The 23,032-nt window shown below is 42.9% G+C and overlaps 1 protein-coding gene across 4 annotated transcripts in view; it reads right to left on the bottom strand.

Annotated features, from left to right (window-relative positions):
• The window catches only part of LPAR1 (lysophosphatidic acid receptor 1), an 81,304-nt gene extending 60,294 nt beyond the window's left edge, over positions 1 to 21,010 (bottom strand). The window contains exon 1 of one of the 4 annotated variants that reach the window (XM_074856466.1): positions 20,974 to 21,010. The gene's annotated coding sequence lies outside the window, so the exon portion shown is untranslated. Of the gene's footprint in view, positions 1 to 5,372; positions 5,723 to 16,455; positions 16,552 to 20,425; positions 20,819 to 20,973 lie in introns of those variants that run through there. The other 3 variants (XM_074856467.1, XM_074856465.1, XM_074856468.1) reach the window with 3 other exon arrangements.
• Positions 21,011 to 23,032: the final 2,022 nt, after the last annotated feature.

The raw sequence follows: 23,032 nt of genomic DNA, 5'->3' as shown, positions 1-23,032 counted from the left end.
TCAGTCAACACTCGGCAGAGTAGCGCGTATCTAACATATGGAGCAGGAACACATCCTCACCAAACAAAATATACTGCTCTCTGACATGCTGTGATTAAGCATCATGATTTCTGGATCAGCTGTCTGAGACCACAGAAAAGAAGAACCATGCAATTCTGTCAGTAGTTAGGAGAAATGTAATCATTTATCACAAAAACATCATCTTGAAGGAACTGCTTCCTAAAAATCCATTACGATGACAAAAAATATTATCCTTATTCCTCCTCAGTTTCTTGCACAGTACACCATGATCTGCAATTCAGGACAGATACCGCATAACCAAAAACTTCTGCATCACCGTGTATCTCATCCGGGCCCACAAACACACAGTGCTTCTGCTGGAGTAAGGTGCTGGGACTGAAAGGCAAATTGGGTTTTCATAATCTGTGCCTGTCTCAGACGATATCAGGTGTCCTGCATTGTTGCCGTCTTTCAGCTTTGGTTTCCTGCACCCCTATCAAAGCATCTTTTGGTACCACAGCTTGACTTCACAGACTTCAAGTTTCTGGATTACACAGCTCTGAAGATGTTGATTTCATATGATCTTGAAGCTGTTAAATGTGACTTAGCTAAACAAAGCTACCCTCCCTGCACACCTCTAGTGAATAAAAGCCTAACTTACGGTTTCTCAGAGGACAGTTTTAAGTCCTAATTGATCTCAGATGGATAAGACCCGTAAACCCATCAAGGAAAGTAAAACATTCGAACAATATGAAAAAAGGTGAGAAAGTAAGAAAAAGTTCTTACATAAGGGTACTGCTTCTAGATGTCATTTCAGAGACACTCCAGATTTCATGCGGCATCTGAAGTCTTGCCATCCAAAAGTAATCATTTGCATCACTCATCTCCAGCAGCACCCTTCACTGAACAATGGCTGCTTGTAAACATTAGTTTGTTCAACACACAAGTAAAAACATGACCCCACTGTCACAGCCATACAAGGCGAAAAGGCAAACGAACACCATCCAGGGAAAACCAACAGTAATGACTTGACCTGTCTACTGCTTCATTTTATCACTTGTTAAAGTGATGGTGATAACATGAATTTTCAGTTACCTACTATGGACTCATGGAGGTGTTTTTCTGCTCTCCAATAACCACTCGGTTAATAAAAGAGCAACTACAGATACACTTTCTAGCACATAAGAAAAGAAACATGAAAGGCAGAAAAACTGGTTTCAATTTCATGCTGCTAAGAAAAGAGGAGAGGCCTTCCTGTTATTCCTTCCTTTACTACAGTGACTGCTACGAACTATTGCAAAAATCTGGATTTTCTTTTGCAAGTTACAGAGCACTAGATCCTATTCCTAACAGAAAGATATTACCTCTTTTGAGTCCTTATTTTAGGTAAAACCTTCATCACCTCTGATGTTGTCACTTTGAACAGTAGATGTGCAGATTCACTTATGCAAATGCAATTCACTAGCTAAAAACTGTTCAAAAAAAAGTTATTTCATAGTGACTCTTCAAACACTGAAACTTCTCTTGACATATATTTAAAGCAATTAATAAAAAAATCCTAAAACACACAGAGTCTGTCAACATGATTTCATAGGTGAGCAGAGGCACCTGCAACTGTGACACGATAGTCACAGTAGACTGGCAAAGAGAAAACCACACCACAGAAATGCAGATAAGCTCTTGGTCTCCCTGAAATTGCAAGGTGATCCAAACTCTGATGTCAGTATTGACTTCTCTCAAACAGTTAGTTTCAGCAATCATTTGCATTAACATAGCACTCCGTATTTTTTTTTTTTTCATTAATCAGTTCGCTACTGGTTAAAATGGGGGGAAAAGCCGCATACCAGCTCTCTGTCCTGTCACTTCAGGACCTTCATCCTCTTTCCTCACATGGCATGTCTGGAGTTATATTTCAGCAAACATCTTGATTTGTGTCAGGGACCAGACTGCTGAATCTTGAAGAGAGTTTGGTACGTGCTGTACTTTGACAAATCAGAATGAGCTGTGTAACGCATGTGAAACTTTACTGGATGACCCGCCAAAACATAAGGACAAGCTGAACTGATTTAAGTGGTTGTGTTCTCTATAATCCATATTTCCTTGCAATTCTGCCCTCTCTGTTCCAGGGTGTGTTCTGCCTACAAATGAAGATAACTTCCTGTGCCCTGCATTAACTTGCTCAGCAATTAAAAGAGCTTCAATAAGTTAACAGCTGTGATTCAGTATTGGGCAAAAGAAGCAGAAAAGAAAGGAGGAGATTTCCAGACAGATGGTGTAGCCCATTGTTGTGCTTTTGCCCTAAAGTCCTTCTGAACAACAATAACAAGTCTTTTTCCACTTAATGACACTCTTTCCCTACCGTCAAATTCCTGATGTCTCAGAAAAGAGACCTCCCCTTCTCTTGCCTTAGCAGATGAATCAATACAGTTTGGAAGCTAGCACAAAATTAACTGTCCCTGTCAAACTTTGTTGACACTGTGTGTATTTGAATGCACACATTTTACTGCACAAATTCTGCAGCTTGGTTGGTATCAGCCTGGCTCTTTCACCTGACACCCCTCTCCAGAAAGCAGGATAAAGGCTGTCGTCACATCCACCATCTATTACTACAGCAATAAGTATCAGAATAGATCTAATATATGGTTGGAAATTATTTTGCCAATATAGTATGGAAGACAATTACCTATTTCCAATGTCACAGGGACTGATGTGAGCACTGACTGGGTGGTAGCATTGTTCATATACATCCTTGTAGAAGGAAGTGGATGCAACTACTCAACATGCCTTCAAACCAACAACCAACAAACTGCACAAGTTACACCTGTTATTACACCACATGCAACAATACCCTCCATTGTCCCGGTGAAAACCAGTTGTACAAACATGACTCCTCCCAAAGCCTTCCCGTCTGTTGCTTCTAGTTGCTGAACAGACTGCTTTAAAGAGCTACGGAGCTATAGCATCTCAAGCATTTTGGAAGCTCTTTGTAAGAATGAATGTGAAAATGGATTTGTGAGGTTTTACTGAGGGGTGGTAAAGTCTGGAAAGGGAGTGCCAGAGGAAAGCGACAACATCGCTTCATTTCCTGTTTTGGCTGTAGTACCATCATCCCCCTGAAAACAGCCTCTGCCGGTAAAAACAGACATTTCTGGAGTCCAACTTCACTGTCTAGAAAAATAGATTTTACTGGAATTTGCTAACATATGGAAAGATTCAGACACAGCAATAGGAAATCTTTATCTTGCAAATATTGGAAAATAAAAACCAACCCAACCCCAAAACCCAGAGTAACACATACTTGATGGTCTCTGCCCTTTCCCACTAGCGAGTACCACAAAAGTTACAACCAGCCCTAAGAAACTGGTCATATTTTTCAGTCTGAGAAGAGAGATCAATGACAGACTGAAGACGCAATAAAACTGAGCTACTAATTCACTTCTGCAGAAAAAATTGAGATCCTCACAGGAAACAAGGTGAATTTTCCATGCCGCTGTTACACTAGCATATCACACAGGGGCAAAAAATAGTTTTCCACATGTACCAAGACAGGCAATATCTACACAGAGTAAAAGATGCTTATGAAAATAATACCCCATCCCCAAAACACAGCACGCACACTTGGCCAAACTGCAAATGGAAGTTAATCCATATCCAGAAACTTTTTTTGCATCAAATCCCTGTCCTTGTGGAGAAATGACCTAGTCATTTCTCTGCAGTACTCAATGGTTAATTCACTTTAACTGTCAGTTCTTTGCAGATATTGTTTAAGAGATCAGACCTTTACATTTGCAGGCTGAGTGGGTTAATCCAACAGCATCAATTTCTATCCAGATAATTTCTGCTTATAGATCTTCCGTTATTGGTGAAGTAATGCACTGTTTGAGCACAAACATTTCCAGAGCAATTTAAAAAAGCATAATTTTCCGATGTGACACAAAGAAACTGGCGAAACAAAATATCATTAAGGCTTAAAAGGGAGGGAAGGAGGAAGGGAGAGAGACATGCTAAAAGAACAATGGAGTATTTTAAAGTGTTTCACTGTCACCAACAAATGACTTGTTAATAATAAATAACCTGGCAACTACAGTGGACAGTTGAGCTGGTTGGCCCAAAAACCAGAAACAGTTGGTACTAACCCCTCTCTCCTGCCATCACTCTTTGGCTATATGGTAACGTGATCTGATTTTGTAATATGCCATCCAACAAGCTGGGGGCTGCATCCCAACATGTGGAGCTGCAGAAGCACTAGCAGAGCTATGTTTACAGGACGTCCCATGCAAAGGGGAAGGCTTACAAATGCCTGCAAAAGGGTTGGCAGAGAGGTAGGCTGTGACAGCCTTCTGCCTAAGCACTGAGAGAGAGCAGGACAACAGTCTCCAGCAAGATCTCCGGAGAGCAAGTGACATTGCTACCTGCCATATGATCTCCAGCATGCTGTCTGACCCGCCTCAAAACCTCTGGGTAAAAGAACGTGAATACCCCAACAGATTAGATTACAAGAGTGGAGATCCCCTCTTCCAGCCGTTGAAAAACATCCTCCTTTTACCCCATGTGCATCATCTGCTTTCTGGTTTTCTCAGGTTTCTGTTTGTTTGTTAGGGTTTTTTGTTGCGAGGTTTTTTTTGTTGCCTTTTTTTCTTTCTTTTTTACAATCTGAGCACTTGTGACTTCAACAACCATAAAAGCAAGACAAAAACTTTCCCAAATTCAGATCTAACCCAGCGACTGAACATGTCAAAGCATGTAGTAGTGCCTACACTACTGCTCCTCCAACTTCAGAGCAACAATGTCCTAAACAATTGTCTTGGAAGTGATTCAGGGTCCCAAAGATACACCACAGAATCAGGGATTTTATTATTGCTGTGGTCCCACATAAGTAATACATCAGCTTCTATGTTTGTATGATGCCTGTTTTGATTGCACTTTGTCAGCCAAAGCATACAATCCACATAATATATAGCATGATCACCTCTTAGTCACTAACAGCATTAAAAGCAGGATAGTAGCATGTTTAGCTGTTTATCACCTTGCAGATTGCTTTACTGAGAACAGCAACAGCTGTCCAGAGCATTCAGCTTTTACTTAAGCCAAACCAAAACAAAATAATAACAAACAATACCTTGTGAAGTTTAACCTGAACTTGCCCAGCCACCTGAAAACCATCTTATGAAAAAAAGTCAGGAACAAGAGAGATAACTTAATGAGGTCAAATAAAAATGCAGAAGTCCAAAAGCCTACTACTAAAGGAAAAAAAGGAACTAATTTTTCCTACTTTCTCTTCTGCCTTCAGCCAACACACACCTGTACACCTCCAGGAGTTTTTAAAAGGTGCTCCAGGGAAGTTTGCAACTTCCTGAAGCTAGAAGACTTACAGTTTCCACTGCCTCAGTCTTCACTTTCAGAAGCACAATACAGCTGTTAGCTCTCCTTATGTAAGGAAAAAAGGTGAAGTTTTCAGTGGTAATCCAAGGCTAGAAAGCAAATGATTTTGACACAAATTTTAAAAATGCCCTTGCATTCAGTAGGACTCTTCCACAAGACAATAATCAACAGAGGGTCTCAAATCTACGTTGTTTGCATCCACAGCGCAGCCTGTGCTTCAAAAAAAAAAAAAATGACATCAGTCAAACCTTTCTGAATAGGAGCTCTGTAGCTAATCAGGGAAAGATCATTGTTCTGGCCTCAATAATTAATAATATGAGAACTACACAACTGCTCCTAAATCGTCCCATGACAGAATACAGCCTGCAAGGAGTTCAGCAAAGATGTGCCAGGTGGAGCCTTCTTACACAAGCTAAACAGTTTCATGAACTCTGCAGAGGCAGCGTTGTGTGAAACTGTCCCTTCCTCCCCACTGCAAGATTAAGGAGACAATCTGTCACTTTATTCATTTACCAGGCACTGAACTAATTTACAACAATAAAATAGCACGACTATGCAGTGGCACTGCCTCCGAGAAATCATCTGCTCTCACAAAGAACACATGGGTCAGGAGACACATCTTCCCAGTCATCCCACCAGGGCAAGATCAGAGCTCCTGCCTATCCCTGCACAAAAAGCAGAAAAAAAAAGATCTCTACTCACAGACTTTCAATGCAAAAAAAATCAGTAGATAGCATACTACCCTGAAGCATTTATCTTGCAGTGAAATCTTCTCCATGTGCCACTCTATTTTGCCTGTCACCATGCCTTGTTACCCCTTTTGAGGATGACAAAAGCAGGCTGACCACAGTTACGCACTGGGTTCCACCAAAGGGCAGACAGTTCAAGCATCTGTAATTAACCTATGCATGTCTGCCTTTCTCCTTTACCTGCTCTGATGTTTATCCCCAGAAGGGACATTCAGATGTTTTGCTGTGGCCACTGTGAAAGCTCTTTGGTGAGTAGATTATTCCCAAAATTACAAGGTGTTAATTCTTTCTGGAATTGTTTTTGTCTTGGGGTTGTGGTTTTTGTTGGTTTGGGGTTTTTTTTTTTTTGGTTGGTTGGGGTTTTGTTTTGTTTATTCTGGCAAACCAAGAGTCTGATTCTGTGCCCATGAAGTTCAAATGCATTTTGTTGATGACCTCAATGGCAGCCAAGGAAGGCTGGAGGACTCCCGCTTCTCCAAGCATTTGCTACAGGTCCAACCCCACTGAAGCCAAAGAGCCTCTTCACCACTCTGTGCAACACGTACCCTCATGATTTCCTATTGTTGGTTACTGGTGGCAAAAGGTATTTGAGGAGACGATGTTACATTGTTGATGGAAGCAAAATGTATTCTCATTTGGCCCATCGTGATACTTTTTTTCCAATTAATGGAAATAATCAAGGACATCTTGAAGGGGAAATAACGTCTTCCCTCCTCTGTGTCAGTGGTAGAAAGATGATCACTTAAGAGGTCTTTTCTAAGGCACATAAATATCCCATTATGAAGGAAGGAAAAGAAAAAAGATTTTTCTCTGCCTTTCTAGTGTTCTGTGTCCAAAACAATTAACTCATTTCCCACGGAATATTCAAGAGGATTTGTATCTTCTCTTTTCTGACTTCTATCAGAAAAAAATGCAACATTTTACTAATAAACAGAAAACATATTTTGAAAGGACAAGCCCACAGTATTTGGCACTGTAATGTGAAATTACAACTCACCCTAAGTCATGTCAGTTATGGTACAAACTGGATTCCCATTAGCAGCAGGCTAATCTAAAAGGCATGCAGAAGCACCTCGGGTTTCTCTGCATACTGCTCAGATGAGATTAAAACCAAAATAAAATCAAGAGGCACTCATCATTTTCTGTTCAAATCTCAACATTTTTTGCTAAAAGTGCCACCACCATGCTGTCCACAACTGAATCATGCTCCTTTTCCTCATTAAACATAGGATACCTTCTCTCTGCTACACAGAGGGACTTGAAATCTTATTTACCATCGGACAAAAACTTCCATTTAGTTTGTGTAGCTGTCCTTTTTAAGAATCCTTTCTGTATTTCCCTAACCTAGGTCAGTTTGCACCATCCATTGCAATTCTCTCACTTGCTCAACCTCCTTTCCTGATTACTTCCATATTGTATCTATTCCACACCCATCTCTTGGGCAGCATTTTCTTGCTGTTTTTTAAATCCAAAATGATACTTCATCTTCTCTTGAAGCCTCCTAGTTCCCTGAAAAGCTTCTTCTGAGATTTGTCTGAAAAGTCAAAAAAATTCTCATGGCTTCCTCAGTTTTCTCATATTCCTGCAGTTCCTCCTTTAATGCCAACACATCAGGTTGCCTTCCCATTACCATCCAGAACCTCTAGACTTATTTCAACCATTATCTATCAGGAACATAGCTTCCCCTAATGACCTCCATTAATCTTTAATTGTCAAGGATTGCTTAGACGTGGTCGTTCCTTCGCCACTCAGCAAGGCTGGAGAACCTCTTCCTACTCTCACTTGGGAGAGTGAGCGAGCATCTGCCTTAATGCAAGGGGTGCTGTCTAGTACATGCATGTTTCTTCAGGTGTATTAGGAGCTTCTTCAACAGAATGATCAGGTCGGCGTAAGATAAAACAATCAAGCCACACACAAAAATTGCTTTAAAGCATCTGCACTAACCACAGCAACTAGCTTCAAGAAACAACTGCAGCAGCAGCTCCACTAGGTTTTTTTGAATTAGTGAGTTCTGGAATAATAAGATATTCCTGAAAGTGAATTTCTGGTTTCTCTGTTTCAAGTAAAAGCAATGTGAACTAGGAAGACTCCAGAGTAATAATTCATGACATCATCTAATTTCAATATTATCTCACTACTCTAAACTTCAAGAAAGAATTGCCAGAAAATAAAGAGGAAAAATACAGCTAGACACTGACTGCTGGAAAATAACGCCAATCTGCTCAGGCTTATGTAAACAAGTTACTACAGTGTGGATGGTCTCTCATAGCACAACCACAAGGAAGCTGCTGTCATATGACATTGTTTTCATAATCTGCACTTTCATCATAATGACTTCTAAAGTACTGAATACTTCTGAAGTAAGTCATTTCAAAACAAGTTTCTGAAACTCTTTTAAAATGGTTTATTTCTACTGACAGACATTAAATTTGGAGAATTTAACTAACAGGGAGAAAAGTTCAAAGTCACCATGGATAGCTCATCATTTAAGATGCATCATTAACTGTGGCCAGCATTGTGCATGCATGTGTGTGTGTGTGTGTGTGTGTGTAAAAGCAGCAAGTATGGTGCATGTTTTTGCCCTCCTCCATCGTTAAAATTATTCTGAACACTGCGATTGCAAGAAGCAGTTTTAACAACACAGAGCCAAGACGGACGCATTGCCTCACACTCGTAGTTGGCAGAATTTAACTCCCATTGCATTCTCATCACTATTTGGCTTACTAATCAGTATCATTAAAGAAGACAATAGTAGGCAAAGTCACTTGTATCAAGGTATAAATCACCATATAAGATATCAGGGTGTTTTTCTCCAGCTACCACTCCTCAGCAGGAAAAGCAGTAAGATCTTATCTTCTCAACAATTTACAAACAGACATTCAACGTTTATTTCCAAGAAGAAAAAAAGTGATACAATTCAATGCTTCCATGGATCAGCAACAGAGTCTCCATTTGCTAACCCTACCTGACATGATCTACCTTTTGTATAAAACTCAGAAAAGTAGTAGTATGTCGGCATACTTCTGAAATAAGTTTGTATTTAAACATTCAGACAATATTCCTTTCACTAGATAAAAAACATCTGGATGATAACAGAATGTCACAATTCTCTAAACAGCTTTGAGGAGGGCCAGCATTAAAGCAAATACTTCTTTTTCCCCCTGCATCCACAAAGCAGATGTTCAATCTTCAGGCAGAATGAACCACCACACAATACAATAATCTGGAAATGCTAAAGCCAAGGAAGTCCTCAATTAAACATGCCAAAACCCAAACCCCAAATTACAAATGTACTATCCTAATATAGATCTACACAGACCCTGACCAATGGTGCACAAACAGAAGTTTAATTAAGTTTATCTGAAATAGAAATTTGCCAACCACCCCCACAAAAAAAGTACATTAAAAACTGCAAGGCATCAGTTTAACATGGTTCAGGTCATCACCAATGCAGACATAGTAACTGTTTATAAATCCCTCAAACTAGAAATAACAGTCATGCTGCTTCAGAAATATTTTTGTAACATCTGCATCAGTCCAACCGACCGTTCTCCAGGCAATTTCTGCAGTGCTGTGTTTTGCATAGTTAAGCTGAATGAAGTTTGAAAGAAATTGACAATAAGAAAGAATTATCTTAATGACAGGGTTTAAATTCCCTATTTTCACGTCACTGCTTTTTCCCAAGGCCACAAACAAACTTATCTGATGGACAGCAGTGACCCAGAAATAAGATCTTACCTTTGATCTTGCCATGATGGAGGGGGAACAAACCCAGTAGCACAAGACAACAAAAATCCTAATGTTGACAAATGAAAGGTAATTACTTCTTGCCCACCAAGAGTCTTTGGTGTGCTCAGGACAATATATCCAGAATTTGAGTGAGGGTAAAATCAGGGCTGGTTACTAGTTTACTGGAAGAGATTGAGAGGGCTTCCTTATCCCACAGTCTGCACCGTATTCCCTACCATCTACAGCATCCCAGCTCAACCAGTTGGGCTTTTTGAGGAACAACTGTTAGGGATGATCAGGAAGTAACACAATCCCCAAAATATCCTGGGAGCAGCAGCAGCTGTCAGGGATGTTTAGTACAGGGCTGCTGCAGAGTACTGGGTTTTGGCCTCAGGTAGCTCATGCTGATCATTCCATGAATTCAAGATTTATAAATGCAAAGCAGTTTGAAATATGCCCTGAAAGGAGACAGATGAACAAAACACCAAGATTTCATCACCTTTCCCTAAAACCCTTCCCCTCTCAATTATCAACTGAAGTTTAATGCAACTTAGGCTGCTGCATACCTGAATAAGCAGGTAAACCCAGAGGATTAGCATGCAGCTTGACTAATTCACTTTAAATATTGATTTGGATTAACTCTGTGTTGTGTTTAGCAGACAAGCTTTTAGTGCATACAGGAGATCACATGAATTAAGTAGGTTGTTGTAAATTCACCTCATACTTCAGTGATTACTCAACTTCGCTGACTAAGTCCTCAGCATACATACTGCCCAACAGAAACAAATATTTCAATTGGAATATTTAGGAGATACCAAGAATTCAAGTGGAAAATAAAGAGTCAGGAGGCAGAATGCAATCAGTGTAAAAACAGAACAAAAAACCCCAATTTCTAATGCATACAGTGACAGAAGAGAGTACAAGCACTATCTAGTCTGTCTCACCACTTTTGAGATACACTCCTTTTGCACATCTTTTAAAGAGCAAGAAAGGAGAAAAAACAATCCTACTGGAGAAAAGCGCAACTGAATAGGAATGGATTATTCTTAAAGAAAAAAACAAAACTAAGTAGTAGTTTGCCTCAAACTCCCCCCTTGAAACTCAGTGCACAGTAGCATGGGTACAAACATTAAAAGCACACACACTTCAAAGACTCCTTAAGACAGTCTGTAACAAAAGTATAAGCCATAAAGCATTACTCAGGAACCACTAAGACTCTTTTTTTGCAGCTACACAAATAAACTAAGAAGTCCAAAGGATCCAGGCCACAAAACAAGAACGTACTGAAATACACCCACAAAACAGATTTTTTAGGCATCCTGCAATTGCACCCCACCAAAGCCAAAGGCCCATGCAGAGCTCCTCTGAACCCGGACAAAGCCCACTTAGGCATGGCAGGTCTGAATTTTGGTCTCTCCTGCTGCTGTGCAGCTCCTCCTAGGTTGGCCAACCTTATACTCCCCCTCTACTCCACTCTCATGAGACCCCACCTGCAGTGCTGTGTCCAGCTCTGGGGCCCCCAACATAGGAAGGACATGGACCTGCTCGAGTGGGTCCAGAGGAGGATCATGAAAATGATCAGGGGGCTGGAGCATCTCTCCTGTGAGGACAGGCTGAGAAAGTTGAGGGTGTTCCACCTGGAGAAGAGAAGGCTCTGAGGAGATCTTCTAGCAGCCTTCCAGTACTTAAAGGGGGCTACAGGAAAGATGGGGAGGGACTCTTTATCAGGGAGTGGAGTGATAGGACAAGGGGTAATGGCTTTAAACTGAAAGAGGGCAGATTTAGATTAGATATAAGGAGGAAATTCATTACTGTGAGGGTTGTGAGACACTGGCACAGGTTGCCCAGAAGGGGCGGTGGCTGCCCCCTCCCTGGAGGTGTTCAAGACCAGGTTGGACGGGGCTTTGAGCAACCTGGTCTAGTGGAAGGTGTCCCTGCCCATGGCAGCAGGGTTGGACCCAGATGATCTTTAAAGTCCCTTCCAACCCAAACCATTCTATGATTCTAGACAAACAAACGTTATGGCACACTGGCGGAACTGACACTGTTTTGGAGAAACCCAATGCCTGCTACTCAGTCAGCTGCTGCATAAGGCCACTGCTAGGGTCTCACCTACTTTTGGTCCCGCAGCAGCATCCTTCAAAGGATACTCCACTTAACCCAACACACAACACTGCCGGCGGGAAGAGTAAAATATAACTAACCAAATCCTCAAAAGTTTCCCAGTATAGCTATACTGGCATCCCCCTCTAGTGGAGATGCAGCTTATACCAGTAAGAGTCCCCACTGCAGGGTCTCGGGGGGAGAGAAGTTAATCAAACCAGAAGTGGAATGGTCAGGGGGAGATACGGGGCATGGGAGACTTCTGGAATCACTATGGGAGGCAGATGCATAGCAGCTTTGCGTTTGAGTTTGCTACTGACCAAGAAACAATCACCTCATCTTGGCAGCTCCAGGGAAAGTCAGTATTTTCTCTCCCTCCTCTTCCACATGCCTGCCAATGCTGAAGCACGAAGGAGCAGGGTGTGGCTTCAACGCCAAAGCCCTTCCTGAAGTTTTGTGACACTCTCCTGAAGGAAAAAGCAACTGCTTTCCCACAATAATTGTACCAAGAGTTCCTTCACAATCTTCACATCATATTGAGAAAAATTTAGAGAGGACAACTGAAAAAGCGATAAACAGGTCACTTGACCAGAACTTTGCCATTAAAATCTGGGCAACTGGCTCCTGTTTGTAAGAAACTTTGTGGAGGAGATGCTGAGGATAGATATATGCAGGACCACAGCAGAAACGTTTGTTCAGGCATATTAGTTTTAAGGCATTATGAGTTCTACAATCATGTAATTCCCTCCTGTCTTTGGGTTGCCATCAGCTTGCTCATCTCTCCCTCTGTTTTTTTTCTGTAGGCTGAACCTCTTAGGATGCTTTTGCATGTGAAACTTAAGCAACCCAAGGCAGGTAACAAAAACATATCATACTTCTTGGAGAACCAGGCACTAAGCTATGCTATTCTCATCAACTGTTCGCAAAACTGCAGTAATTATACCTGTTTTAAGTCTATTAACTAATTACCAGCATTGCTTTGATCACAGTAATACCCTGAAGTCTCCGTCAGCTTCCAGCCTCACTTGCATGGGGTGTTTGAAATAGGACACTGCAACTGCTGTACACAAGAAACTGAAAGACTACAGGACTGAACAGATGAATTCAGAAGAGTCTTCTGTAGTTTGCAAGGTTTCTGTATGGGGAAATGCACTGCTCTGAGAAGAAGTTTTCACCAGTTCCATCCAAAGCTTTAGGAGGAACAAAATGAACCTGATGCATTGCCAGCCACATCAGGACAGCTCTCAAAGCCCTGCACAGAAACCATGCTCAGGGCAAGTCAAAGGCACCATGGCTCATCTCCACAGCTTTGCTCTCCATGTCTGCCACATTTTGGGACTGACAGCAAAAGGGAAGACCACTAAACTCGACAGACATTTATAACAGTATCATTCAAGTACAACATGTCACATTCAAGATGTTATTCCTTGAACATACCTATCCAGACATCAATTTGTCTAAGTTGGTTACCCCACTACAACACCTTGGAAAAACAATCAGTGAATCCCATTTCTTTGACAAGAGGAATGAGGGAACAGTGACCCTGTTGGAGCACTGACCTTGTGCCTGCAAGTGTAGCTGTAAGCGGAGGGGACATGTGGATAGAAACAGCTGAATGCCCCAGAGAATCCTTCACTGAAAGTTAAGGCTTTGCTCCTTGACCGAATCTGATGATTATGTGGATGGTAAACACATGCTCAAATGTGACTCCTAGCACATCCTAGGTGCTACCATGGCATATAGGACAACATACTGTCAGTACCTTGGCTGATTCTGTCTGACAAGACAGGGGTGCCCAGGGACATTCTTGGCACAGACCCAGGGAATATTCAAGTTATTCTCCTGTACTGATAATTTGTCAATCGGACACTTCAGCAGAGCTGTGTATACATTTGCAAAGACATCTTCCAAGTGCAATAGTCAAAGACATGCAACACAGTATTAACACAGAATTTATGATGCAGCATTCTCCTTTGGGATTTATGGGCTTATTGTCATCAGTCTGGATCTATTCTAGTCCATTGCACATTCTCCTATCAATTTCCCAAACACTTTTGTACTTCAGTAATTGGTTTGATATGTTCAAAACTAGCAGGCAACTATAGAAATGTACTACAAAGTTTAATCCTATAAGCACAACCTGAGGCAAAGCAGTCAAATTGCCCCTTTACATCGTACATTACAGTGTGATTACCACATCAAAGCAACACCTTTCCACTGCAGCTCATCTCAGGACTGTACATATCTTGTAAAACTACTGACCCAATCTCTACAGGGAATCACTGAAAACATACCTGTCACAATAGGCATGGAAACAGCAACTACACAAAAAGTGCGTAATTTACTTCTACTAGCCCGAGTGTCAATGAAAGCTCTCAGAAATATCTGGATGGAAAAGCAAACACACACACACACCCCCTGCCAGCCTTTGCTAGTATTTCATATTTGGTCGCAAGTAACTGTGAAAATGGTTAGTAAAGAAACAACCAATTCTTAAAGGTGCTAGGACCCAAGAAGTGACATCACAGCTGCATAGTAAAAGATTAGAAAAAACACAGTAACCACACGAAAACGGATCGCACTAAGTAAATCAGTGAGTACCCACTGCAGGCACGGGAACCAGAGAAATACCATGTCTTGACTGCAATAACTACCACCACAATCCCTCCTAGTGCAAGGCAACTTCTTCTAGGGGCAAGCTGACCTCCTCCCGACACAGTTGTTGGCTTGAGATATTAACCTACAGTCCTCACCGAGGTCTCCTGCCTCCAGCCTGCCAGTCGAGGGCCAGGAGCTGTTGCTGGCGCTGCTTCTCCTTGCCCCAGGGTAGCAGGAGAGCGGTGGTGCTCACCACCTGCCAAGCTGCTATGCTGCGAGCTGAAGGGAGAGTGGCTGCTGCACTGGCAGTGTCCCTGGGCCCAGGATCAGCCCTTCCACCTCGCTTGATGCTGGAGAAGCTGATTCAGAAATGAGCAGCAAACAAACTGGGGCTTTATTCTGCACCAGCAGAAGTGACACCTGCAGCCTGGCTGGTGACAGGAAGGCAAGGGGAAGGCATGTTGCCTCTCACACACTGCAGCTCTGTAATGCCACCCTGGTTCCCTCGCTTTGTCACCAGCAGTGGCTCAAGGCTTTGGGACACCGTTCTGTAGGTCCGATATCCATGATGGGTCAGAAGCAGATTGCACCATCTGTGACTAAACATTTAGTGAAATCCAGTGGCTACAGACCCTTTACCAATGCCCCATTGCAACAGACAAAACAACACTTGCCATGCTTGCAAGGTATGTAGCTATTTCTTCCTGAGAGGTGAGCAGTATTCCTCCTTTCCTGCAAACACCAACCTGAAGTATAACCATCTAACAAATGGATGCGACCTGTACAGCATCTCCCTTGCCTTCTCAGATACCAGGAAGTCTTTGCTGGAGTTCATGTTAAACTCAGTGCTCTCAAATAATCACCCTACCCATCCAAAGAAGATATAAATTTCTCTATGCAGTAAGCATTCAATACTCATCCAACACTTTTTTTTTTTTCTTTTTTAAATTTAAACAAAGCTGCAGCTAAATTTTTCACAATAAAAAAAGGATACTGCTCTAGTTATACATACATTTTTCCATCCAGGCTGAAAACAATCATCCTGAAATGGCCAAAGAACTTCTAAGAAAAGTCTCTGCAAACTGCACCCATAAATAATACACTGGCACCATTTCGTATTTGACGTACACGCCCTAAAAAGGGGGGGAAGGAGGGAGAGAAAGGGGCTTACAATGAAAAACAGTATGCATTTCCTTTGCCAGATTTTTACCACTCTTAAAATCTCCAGCATTTTGTACAGAAAGATCTTGCCTTTGATGTCAATCCAATACTTTTTTGCTTGCTCCTGCAAGCACTGCAGTATGCAATACATTTTCTAGCTGGCAAAGAAATGGATGTACTGTCTAGAGAGTGCCTGTGAAATTCACCCTAATCAGAAGGTCACTGTGGCACGTGAATTCCTAAAGAAAAGGCTAAATGGTGTGTAGACCTCATATTACAGTGAGCTAAAGTTCATCATATACGACCATCAAACTCATCAGCACTTTTTCCAGCAGTTTCAAAAATCTACTTCAGGAGATGTTTGCCTGTTATTCATAGTCAGAAGCAAAAGCAAAAAGATAATATTAGGCTCGCATACTTGGCACCTTTGTATTTTTAAATAGAAGGTGAAAGCACCTCCAAATTTGATCTAGAATATGTCACATGGAAGCCAAAAAAATAAGCAGTTCCAATGCCTCTCAAGTTAAATTAAAATAAAATAATCCATTTGTCACAAAACTGTAATGAAGTTCTCACCAATACAGTATCTGTGCTCCCAAAACATGTTTCCTCCGAAAAGATATGTAGCCTTCCCAATTTTGTAACAGGAAGTATTTCTTGCGCCACCAATCCACACCTCAGCAGCAGACACACTACGATCCATGGCTGAGAAACAACAAGGGGCAATGCTTACCTCCCGTGTTCCCAGCAGGAACCACAGACAGGTCCTCATCCAACTCCACCAGCAACAATCTTCAAGGCGCTTGGAACGCAAAACACTCTCCACATGCTCAGGACACCGTCCAGGCTATTTATCCCAGGAGTGGCCTGAGGAGGAGGGACACAGTTTCCTCCGCCCCAGCAGTGTTGCTGGCAGGGGGACACATGCCTTACCCAGACTCCTTGAACCACAGCAGCCACGCAAGTCTGTGGCAGTTTTCATTTGTCAGAGGCAGAGGAAGGCTTGCTTTCTTTTTAAGAAGAAATGCTTCTCTACCCGGGGGTAAGTGCACCAGTGCTCACCCGCTTATGTGCACTAACATAATTGCCTACATTATGTGGGTCAAGAAGGAGCCAGATCCAGTAGGAAATAGATGCAGGACAGAAAAATGTGTTTAACAAACTACTCCAGGCTGTGCCTGTCAGGAAATTCTGGAGACTTTGCACTGATCCGAGCAAGGCTACTGTTCCTCTATACAGAAATGCAATACCTTAGCCACCTGAAAAGGTCTTTTTCAAGAGCTCATTAGAGAAATGTAATGATTATGGAGTTGCCATGTGGGACAGGGACACACATATACTACCCAAACTGGCACTAAATAGGCGCTTTTCCTTACTGGCGCTAAATGTTGCACAAATAGAAACTACATTTTCAAGAATAAGAGGCACCAATCATCAAAAAATGAAAATTGATCCTAGAGTGCAACCTTCAGCCAAACAATGACTATGAATTTGCAAGCCAGGTATGCTACTGATCAGCTTGGGTGTAGGGGAAGAGTATCAGACAGTCAAGAAACAGCAATGGATCAGTAAAGGAGAGATCTGGATATACAAAGGCAGGCACGCCTCAGAATTCTCCTTTAGTTTCATTAGATATTGAAACAAGGCACCAAACCTGCTTCAGATATTCACTATCATTTTCTTCAGTATGGCAATGAAGGTGCAAGAATGCAAAGCCTTCTACTTGTTTTAAAGCAACTAAGCTTTAAATGAATATGATAAATGAAGAAAACCAAAATTCAAGTTCCCTGAAATGTAAGCAGAACAGGCACTCTTATTCCTTTGATAGAGCTTTCCTCTGCCCTGGGAATAATTTTGCATGTCTATCAGAGCAACGTATCAGCCTTGTGCCTGATCCAAAGCCATACAATGCTGATAAAGATTTTACCATTGACATCTATGGGCCATGGATGAAGCCTTAAGCTTCTCAGTTAGCTATGAAGGAAACTCAGGGACACGAGATGTGCAAGTTCAGCCCTAACATTACACCACTTAGGAGTGTCACATTTCTACAATATCTCCTTGCGATGCATGGAAGAGCAAAAAACACACATGGAATGCTACATAATCACTACCAGTTCAAGCCATTACCACCTCAAGTCCCGCACAATCGGATCTTTCTGGAGAGCAGTGGGCAGTGTTCTCCCTTCAAATTATCATTCAATCCTAAGACTTCAAATGGGGACCTTACCTGAAGGGAAAGCAACCTTAAAGAAGAGAAGAAGGAAAAAAAAAAAAAAGAAAAAATAAGAAGAGTGCAAGTAGTTTTTTCAGCTATTAGCATTGCCTTTTGATAACTCCTGTGTTTTTATTTTTTATGCAACCATACTGTTTACTTTTTTGAAAGTTTGTTTCCTTTTTATACTACTAAACTGTTAAAAAAAGAGAATATAACACTTTGTGAAGGAAGAAGCAGTGAAATACACTACTTATAAAGAAATAATCCACAAACTAAATATGCTGAAGGGATCAAATATTGTTTGCAATATCCTTCTTTCAGTAAAACAGTTGTATGCTTCTTTTCCCTAGCATTACTTGTAGCAGTTGCAGTTCAGATAACCCATTTAGATGGATTTAAACTAAATTTAAGTGTCCTTCAAAGTACATGCCCTTTATGAAAGGGAGGAAATCCCATGAACATTGCAGATTCCAGTTTTGCGGGGGAAATGATAACGAAAAGGACAACAGCCTCATAGTACAACCTGTCCCCGCTCTCAAATTCTAGGTGTCCTTGGACCATCACCAAGATGATGAGTAACAGCTGTGAGAGCTCCCCATTCAGTCCTGTTGGTGACAGAGCTGCACTTGGTCTTCCCCTGCGCCCACACAATAAAGAAGCCACATACACAGCAAATGACATGGTAACACTGCTCAGCGAGTGCTGCCAGGTCACCACCTAGAGGTGCTCAAAGCCAGCTCTTCAGACATCTGGAGGAGGTAGCTCACCTCGGAGAACTAATGCACAAAACTGCTGGGTACTCCAAGGTAAGATGGTGGTGGTCTCCCAAGCACAAAAGCCACTCCAGAAGAAATACCCGCCTTTTGGTTTAAACCTCTGAATATCGGACAAAGCAAGCTCAGTGTGGAGAAGCTACTGAGAAACAATTAACTATTCATTAAGGTGTTATTAATGGCTCGTCACAGCAATGTAAAAGCCAATCCTACATAAGTCCTATCTAAGTTTCAGCTCCAGAGCAAAACACTTTCTTCAACACCCCCTCCTGGATTCCCCACATGGTTTCACTGTGTAACACTTAGTACAAGACCAGTTTAAAGACAGATTTTTATGTTCTCCCATTTTTTAGCAGAGAAGGAATTATATTTTAGTTACAATCTTCCAGAGTTACTGATGGAAACCACACAGCCCTAAGTATCTTTGCACACAATGGTAAGACTGTCTGTTACCCACATGTTAATTTCACTTAATTAAAGCTGCATACACAGTATAGCATTACTTCAATTTTGCATTTCCCCTGTGTTTTGTCTCAAAAGCTGTTTAACCTTTCCACCCTCAATATTTGTTTTGAAGAGGGGAGGAAAAGAAAGCAGACACCAGTCAGTATTCTCCTTTCTCCAACCAGCACCTTTACTGGTAACTTCCCAGAACAGGGTTTATAGCAGCCCAGGGTCCAACTACTGTAACCTGTAATACAGTGTGATAAGGACAACACCATACTGAGCATGAAACAGTGTTTCCCAGCATTCCTAAATAACATTTCCCTAGTTAATGGCAACTGAAAAGCCAGAACAGCCACAGCTCATGTACAACTGCATGGGATGAGACAGTGTCAATCTTTTCTGGAGAAAGCATTTGATTTTGCGTAGCTAAGATTTAATAAAAACAACAGTAAAACACAGGCCTATCAAGTTGCTTTGTTAGTCTGAGCACATATCAGTTAAGGAGAAACATACGGCACGCCTACAGTCAGTATTAGTAAGCTGCAGGACGGAACTTCACTTAACGCCTATGCACACAGAGTATCCCTTCAGTCCGCTGCTGAAATTGCCAGAACGTATTATTTTAGTACTACAGCATACCCCATCTTCTCACAAGAGTAACAGGCTGCATGGCACGCAGTCGGGACTGCCAAATTGAAACATGACTCTCAGACCTGAGAGTGACTCATTTTAGACCAAATGGTACAACACACCAAACCTGACTTAGCATGCAAGAGACTTTCTTTGAAAAGATACGAGTTGCAGCAGTTTTTAGTAGTAAAAGGCTCCAGCTACCCCAATTCCCCAACTTTAGGAACACAGGTTGCATACAGAGGCTCCTGCAAGGGGATATTGAGCAGCTTCTAATTTATTCAGACAACTGAAATCAGAAAGGTGTGAGTTTGTTTCACATAGAAATCCACAAGAAAAAAAAAAGTTGACATTCCAACATTTTTCTGATAAAGGGCTATACAGAAAACTTTTCACCCATTTCCATAGGAAGCAGCTTTTTGGGGGGGTTCCCATTGTGAAGCTCTTTAAAAAGAACATGCAGAAAGGAGTGAGAGGAAGAAACTTGGTCCCTCGGGTTCCACCTCTCTCTTCTCACTTCAGTTTGCTAACGGCTTTTGTCCTAAAGCTTCCCTCCTGCTCCCTACCCTCCCGGTCCTTCTCTAATACTCCGTACCCTTGTTCTTGTCATTCATCCTCTCTATCGTTTCCTTTACCTTTGTAAGCACCACGGATACATGGACACAGCTCCCATCTGACTTTTGCAGGCTCTTCGTCCAAAGGACTGAGGAAGTCAGGAGAGAGAGGTGGCAACCATTTTTTTAGTTAGGACTTTTTCCACTGCCTTAATTTGGTATAAATAAATCCAAAGAGACTTCACGGAAAAAAAAAGAAAAAAAAAAAAAAAGAAAAGAAAAAAAATCAGGACAGGCCCTAAGTAAGCGAACAGTGGCAGCGCTGTTAGTGTGCAGGCCAACCTCAGAGAAGTTAGTCCAGCAGAAATAGCAGCCTGACCCGACGCCAACAGCCCATTAAGGCCCGTCCCTAACGAGCCCGCCGCCGGACCCCGCCGCTTGCAAACGCGCGCCTCCTCCTCACAGCGCTGCACACCCGCCAAAGTCAGCACCGGTCTCAGAAATACTCAAGAAAACACCCCAAAAGTGGAGGAAGAAGAGGCGCCGCGGACGCGGAGCCCCCGGGGAAAGGGAAGCGGACACCTTCTCCCGGGCGGGGACGGCGGGACCCCCGGCCGCGGGGCGCTTACCTGCGGGGGCTGCGCGGGCGCGGCTGGAGGGAGCGCGGCGCCGCCGCCGGCGCGCACAGAGGGAGGGATGGGGGGGGAGGGAGGGAGGCTCGGGGAGGGACGGGCTCCCTCCGCCCCCGCTCCGCCCGCCTCCGCCGGGCGGGGGCCCAGGTGCGCCCCGCTCCGCCCGCCCCGCCCCGCCGGACCCCTGCCCGGGGCAGGGGGGGGAAACGGGGCTGTGCGCGGGGGGGGGCCGGCGGCCCTGGCGGCCCCGGTCTCCTTCCTCCCGGCCGGGGGGCGGGGGAAGCGGGGGGCTGGCGGTTGCCCGGTGTTGGCAGCGGAGGTTGGCCGGTGGCGAAGGCCAGCCGGGGTAGGGGCTGCGGGGCTGGGGGCACAGGCTGCTTGGCGGTGGCATGCGGATGTTTCTGGAGCAACCACGTTTCTCCTCCCGCAGAAGGGTTGGGAGCTTCTGCCGACGGCGGCAAGAGCCCTTCGGGAGCCCCAGTTAGAGAAGAATCAGTCTGTAGGTTCATCAAGCCCTTACAGCTGGAAAGGGGCAGAGTTGCGCAACGGATACTTTTCCGGACTTAGAAGAGTTATTTTATTATATAAAAACAGGTTCAAGTTACTTCTTCTCCATGTCCCGCTCCCCATCCGTTTTACCGTGAAATAGACTGATTTAGTTGGATTGCAGGAGCATCTAGAGGCCACTTTTGCATGTGCATGCGTCAAAGTGAAAAGACAGTGTATGCTGCACAGCACTTGGTGTTCCGTGGCTGAAACGGCTAGGCGTTTCTAACGCCTGTAGAGAGGTTTCTACAGAGATTACTTAGAGCTATACAAGCCTGCAATGACTCCAGCAGTACAAAAGCCTATAATGAAAGACCAAACCCGTTTAAGTACTCATTGTGTTTCTTAAGGAGCCAGAAAGCAGCAGAGAGAATTCTCCTCTAGTCAGATCTTCACTTGTGTACCGTCAACACAGGGATGACACTGGCTTCCATAGCTACTGACAATATCTGCTGTATCAATCACAGGTAATGTGTCATTAGAAAGGTTTTCAGCATGAGTGTGAGCAGATCTCTTGCTGTCATGGCTGGTTAGGAGCTCCTTCCCTTTAGGAAGCAGTCAGATGCTTTTTTTTTTTTTTTTTTTTTTTTTTTTTTGTATCAAAACCAGTTATATATGTGTATGTATATGTATTTCAAGAAGAGAGATATGTTGTCCCCACACACCACCAGATCTTGTTTTTGTACTCAGCACTGTGATTTAGCACAGAGACTAGGCTTCAACGTGATGAAAATTTCTGGTAAGTATTCAACAGGCCATTAACTTCAGAAAATGCTTTATTTCATCTTCTGTTTCCAAAACAAGCTACCAAGTGTTTGCAAGGGTTCACCAAGAAGCATGTTCTGTTACAAGCTCTAATACCTGGTTCAGCATCCATACACTAAGCGCTGTGGCAGGTCTTAATAGTTTCCCACCTATGCACAGTCTGCATCCAAGTTGGACAACAACTGCAGGCTTGAAACAGTGTGCTCAAACTGCATGTGTCCTCTCCTGGTGGTAGAAATGTGATGACTCTCATCACCCACTGGTTGAAAAGCTGGTCTTCAGAACGTGACAATGATTCCTCCAGTGCTATGGCAATATGTTTTTCTTATGTAGCTGCATTATAAACCAGATTTTACTTAGCTTTTTGGGGCAGGAACTGCCTGCACATGTCTACAATTCCTGTCTCATGCTCAGCCAGTTGCCCAGATACGACTGTACCAATATTTACTTAAAAATAATCAAAGCTTCAGGTAAAGGATGAGCTGGAAGGACTTACATCTCCATGGCGAGACCTACTACCCCAAGCATGCAGGAGTGTGTGCCAGTGGGACGGTGCAGGTATGAAGACACTAGGTGGGAAGAGCTACTGCATCCACAAATGGGGAGTTTCACTGCCTAGCCTCCATAAAAACATCCCACCTAGTATGGTTACTCAGATTTGCTCTTTAGGACGTTCTCAGTTGTGACTCTAGCTACTGACGCTTGAAGGAAAATAGCAGTCCTGTGCTCATGGGGAAAGGCTGAT

This window comes from Strix uralensis, chromosome Z (assembly GCF_047716275.1).
Source record: "Strix uralensis isolate ZFMK-TIS-50842 chromosome Z, bStrUra1, whole genome shotgun sequence".
In the NCBI taxonomy this organism is placed as follows: Eukaryota; Metazoa; Chordata; class Aves; order Strigiformes; family Strigidae; genus Strix; species Strix uralensis.
This window is presented reverse-complemented; position numbering and strand designations above follow the sequence as displayed.